This window comes from Anolis sagrei, chromosome 4, assembly GCF_037176765.1.
Source record: "Anolis sagrei isolate rAnoSag1 chromosome 4, rAnoSag1.mat, whole genome shotgun sequence".
NCBI lineage: Eukaryota > Metazoa > Chordata > Lepidosauria > Squamata > Dactyloidae > Anolis > Anolis sagrei.
In genome coordinates, this window is record NC_090024.1 from 209,445,303 (window position 1) to 209,450,820 (window position 5,518).

Genomic DNA, 5,518 nt, shown 5'->3' on the forward strand with positions numbered 1-5,518 from the left:
TTAAGTCTAGTTGTGTCTGACTCTGGGAGGTGGTGCTCATCTCCATTTCTAAACCGAAGAGTGGTTGGCATGACTGCATCGAGCGCCATTACCTTCTTGCTTGATCTATTCACATTTGCATGTTTTTGAACTGCTAGGTTGGCGGAAATGGGAGCTAACAACGAGTGCTCACCCTGTCCCACAGATTCGAACCGCTGACCTTCTGGTCAGCAAGTTCTGCAACTCAGCGGTTTTACCCACTGCACCACTGCAGCCCCTTCCCTGTTCAGTACAACAAATCTGTTTGTTCTATTAGCTTTATATAGCTTTATATTAGGATATATCTGCACTGCACTACACTGCAGGATTTTTTGCATACCAAGAAGACTAGGGCACAGAGTGATGGATTCAAACAACAGGAAAAGAGTGTGGCGGAATTTCCTTCTCTGGAGATTTTTAAGCAGAAGCTGGATGGCCATCTGTTGGGAGTGCTTTGATTGTTTATTTCTATATGGCAGGGGGATTGATTGGATGTCGTTTGGGGTCTTTTCCAGCTCTATGATGAAAGAAGATGTATATATTAAAACTGGCTTTTGAAAGCCTGCTTTTTCAGTGAAGCAAGCATTCAATTTCTGCAAAGGATTTCTCAGTGGATGCTATTAAAAATACATCTGGTTTGGATTATCTTAAAGACAAATTCATTTATTTGCTGAAAACCTCTTCATCAGAAATCTCTTACATTCAGTCCCTGTAAGATTCTTTTAAAATTGTATGCAACTTTCTAGTAATTTAATTTCATCACTGAAAATAGATTAGTTGGGTTCCAGATACTGGTCTGAATCATATTACAATTCTGCCGTGATAAGCAAAATAGAATCTCTGTTATGTCATGTGATGAAAAAAAAAGGAAATTTAATAATACAGTATATCGATCGTCCAGTTCGCAGTAATAAACATTCATGAAAATGTGCAAAATAATCCTTGGTAGATTTACTCAGATGGCAATCCAGCAGGTCAATGTCTGAAGTCTTAGTATATTTCTGGTAAATCTAGGCAGCATTCATGGGGTGTTCAACAATGTTAGAAGAAAAATGCTAAATATATTCTTCCAGCTTTTTCTGCATCACTTGGCAGTAATAATTATGTGGTCACAACAGCCTGGCTCTGACTACATTGCATTTTTGAGCATGGGATGTTTGGAAAACCAGGTTATTTCTGGAAAGTAAAGCAGAGCATTTCCTTTTACAGGTTTTCTCTTAAATACTGCTCTTGGTCATTTGCGGTCATGGTTTGCTATGTCTATAAGAGGAAAAAGCAACACACTCTATCAATTTCCCCCTGCCATCTCTTAAACTGGGATATAAAGAGGTCTGTTCTCCATTTTTTTTTCTTGAGAAAGCTATACAAGTCATTGTTTGCCATTGCTATATCTCATGCCAGTTCATCTCCAAACGGTTGCCAGTTCATCTCCAAACAGTTGCTTCTTTCATTGATCCTAAACTCACTGTAAATCAGTTTCATTAGACTTTCATAGCAGCAAGCTGGAATACCTAGGCTGGGTCTATACTGCCCTATAGCCCAGGATCTGATCCTAGATTATCTGCTTTGAATTGGATTATATGAGTTTACACTATCAGATCATCAGGGATTATTTTATTGTGTCAGAAGCGAATTGAGAATACTGCAGGTTACTTCTGGTGTGAAAGAATCAGCCGTCTGCAAGGACGTTGCCCATGGGATGCCTGAATGTGTTGCCATCCTGTGGGAGGTTTCTCTCATGTCTCTGCATGGGAAGCTGGGGTTGACAGATGGGAGTTCACCCCGTTTCTTGGATTCAAATGGTCAATCTTCATGTCTTTAGGTCAACAGTTCAGCCGTCACAAGGGTTTAACCCATTGCGCCACCGCAAATCTGAGATGATTTCCTGGGATATAGGGCAGTGTAGATCTACCTCTAGAATGCAGAATTAATGCAGCGTGACTCTACTTTAACTGCCACGGTAGGGAATGCTGGGATTTGTAGGGGTTTTTTTGTTGTGTCAGGAGCGATTTGAGAAACTGCAGATCGCTTCTGGTGTGAGAGAATTGGCTGTCTGCAAAGACGTTGCCTAGGGGACGCCCAGATGTTTTGATGTTTTATCAACATCCTTGTAGGAGGCTTTTCTCATGTCCCTGCATGAGGAGCTGGAGCTGCTAAGAGAGCTCATCCATGTTCTCCCCGGATTCGAACCTGCAACCTGTTGGTCTTCAGTTCTGCTGGCACAGGAGTTTAACCCACTGGTGGGGCATCAGCACTATTTGGCAGAGAAGGCTGAAGATCTTGTAAAACTACAACTTCTAGGATACCATCGCAGTTCCAAGTAAAGTCAAACTGCACTATTCTTACAGACAGATCCCCAGAAAGCCATTTGTGCAACTTCCCCAAGGCTGTACCTAGTTTCCAGCCACAAACCATAAAGCAGAAACTGTTCGAAATCTCTGTTGAAAGTGTTTTCACTTCCACCTTTTTGTTTGCAAGCTTCGGATGAGTGAAGGTGCATCCGCACTGTAGAACTGATGCCGTCTGCAGGGGTGGCTCAACCCATTACGCAAAGTAAGCATTCGCAGTATAGTTGATGTTACCCAGGGATGCTTTTGAGGCACTCTTGGGGGAAAATAGACCTTGACATATGCGAATTGTAGTTACTGGGATGTATAGTTCACCTACAATCAAAGAGCATTCTGCACTCCACCAATGATGGAATTGAACCAAATATGGCATACAGAACTCCCATGACGAACAGAAAATATATATCAGTGATTGGTGTGTGTGTGTGTGTGGGGGGGGGGGGGGAATACTGTTTGCTTACCGTTGAAAATTAGCGTGGGCCGCCTCTGGCCGTCTGACACCACCTCCACTGCCCTGGCTCAATGCTATAGGATCATGGGAGATGTAGTTTTGGTGAGGCACCAACAGCACTCTTGGGCAGAGATGGTTAGCAAAGCTACAACTTTCATGGTTCTACAGTATAGGCTTCCCTCCAGGTGCTTTGGACTTCAACTCCCATTATTCCTAACAGACTCAGGCCCCTTCCTTTCCCCCCTCAGCTGCTTAAGTCCCTTGATCCTCCTGTGAGCATGGAGAGAGAGAAGATGTTTCCAGAGAGTTGATAGCCAGACCCTAACTTTCTTATCATTGTTGTTCATTCGTTCAGTCGTTTCTGACTCTTCGTGACCTCATGGACCAGCCCACGCCAGAGCTCCCTGTTGGCCGTCACCACCCCCAGCTCCTTCAAGGTCAATCCAGTCACTTCAAGAATGCCATCCATCCATCTTGCCCTTGGTCGCCCCCTCTTCCTTTTTCCTTCCATTTTCCCCAGCATAATTGTCATCTCTTTTCTTATCATAGGTCTTTCAATAATCTTTTGTAACTATTTTGGTAAAGGCTTTCTTAACTGGAATCACTGGGTTACTGTGAGTTTTCTAAGCTGTATGGCCATGTTCTAGCAGCATTCTCCCCTGAAATTTGGCCTGCATTTGTGGCTAATGGCATCTTCAGAGGTCTGCTGGAAATGAGACAAGTGGAGTGTATTGTTGAAGCATGTAAACATCAGTTGGTGAGTGTGTTAACTGAAAAATGCAAAGCACGAAGCTGATTGGTTGAGCCATGTCCGGGAGGCTAGCTGAGCCTGGAAGTTTTGGCAACAGTTACACGTTTTGGCAACAGTGAGGTTTTGTGCACCATCTTGCCAAGAAAAGTCAGAGTGTACAGTTTCTGTTTCTGAGCTGCTGGAAGAAGATCCATCACATGGACAACCAAGCTTAAGTGGCTGAAGGGGAAAAGAAAATGGCCTGAGGCTGTTAAGAGTGGTGGGAGTTGAAGTCCAGAACACCTGGAGGGAAGGTCCAAGTTTGCCCAGGCCTGTTGAACAGCATCGAGCAAAGCTAAGGAGATCCACCTTCCAAGCAAACAAACTACCGGGTTATTGTAGGTTTTTCGGGCTATATGGCCATGTTCTAGAGGCATTTCTCCTGACGTTTCGCCTGCATCTAAGGCAAGCATCCTCAGAGGTAGTGAGGTCTGTTGGAACTAGGGAAAAGGGTTTATATATCTGTGGAATGCCCAGGGTGAGACAAAGGACTCTTGTCTGCTGGAGCTAGGTGTGAATGTTTCAACTGGCCACCTTGATTAGCATTTGATTGCCTGGCAGTGCCTGGAGCAATCTTTTCTTGAGAGGTGATTAGATGTCCTTGTTTGTTTCCTGGCAGTTGTGCTGTTCTAATTTTAGAGTTTTTTAATACTGGTAGCCAGATTTGCCTAGTTCCAACAGACCTCACTACCTCTGAGGATGCTTGCCATAGATGCAGGCGAAACGTCAGGAGAAATGCCTCTAGAACAGTGGTTCTCAACCTTGCTAATGCTGTGACCCCTTAATGCAGTTCCATACGTTGTGGTGACCCCCAACCATAATATTGTTTTCGTTGCTACTTGATACCTGTCATTTTACTACTATTGTAAATCGTAATGTAAATATCTGATATGCAGGATGTATTTTCATTCACTGGACTAAATTGAGCACAAATACCCAATATGCCCATATGTGAATGCTAGTGGGGTTGGGGGGAGGATTGATTTTGTAATTTGGGAGTTGTAGTTGCTGGGATTTATAGTTCACCTATAATCAAAGAGCATTCTAAACTCCACCAGTGATGGATTTAAACTGAACTTGGCATACAGAACTCCCATGGCCAACAGAAAACACTGGAAGGATTTGGTGGGCATTGACCTTGAGTTTGGGAATTGTAGTTCACCTATGTCCAGAGGAGTGCTGTGGATTCATGCAATGATAGATCTGGACCAAACTTGGCATGAATACTCAATATGCCCAAACGTGAACACTGGTGGAGTCTGAGGAAAATAGGCCTTGACATTTGGGAGTTGTAGTTGTTGGGATTTATAGTTAACCTACAATCAAAGAGCATTCTGAACTTGACCAACAATAGAACTGGGTCAAACTTCCCACATAGAATCCCAATGACCAACAGAAAATGCTAATCAAGGTGGTCAGTTGAAAGATTCACACCTAGCCCAACTTACAAAAGCCCTTTGTCTCACCCTGGTCATTCTACAGATATATAAACCCCTTTTTCCCATCTCCAGCAGACCTCACCTCTGAGGATGCTTGCCATAGATGCAGGCGAAACGTCAGGAGAAATGCCTCTAGAACATGGCCATATAGCCCGAAAAAAACCCACAAGAACTGAGAGAAAATACTATGTTTTCTGATGGTCATTGGTGACCCCTTTGACACTCCCTCATGACCCTCTCAGGGGTCCCGACCCCCAGATTGAGAAACACTGCTCTAGAACATGGCCATATAGCCCGAAAAAACCAACAACAACCCAGTGATTCCGGCCATGAAAGCCTTCGACAATACAAACAAACTACCACTCCCGACACCCTTTGCGCTCTAGTGATACTTCCTCCCCATCAGCTGAGGCATAGGTGGGCGGGGTTACTTGCCGTTGCCATGGCGCCCGGGTGACGTAGGAGGTTGCGC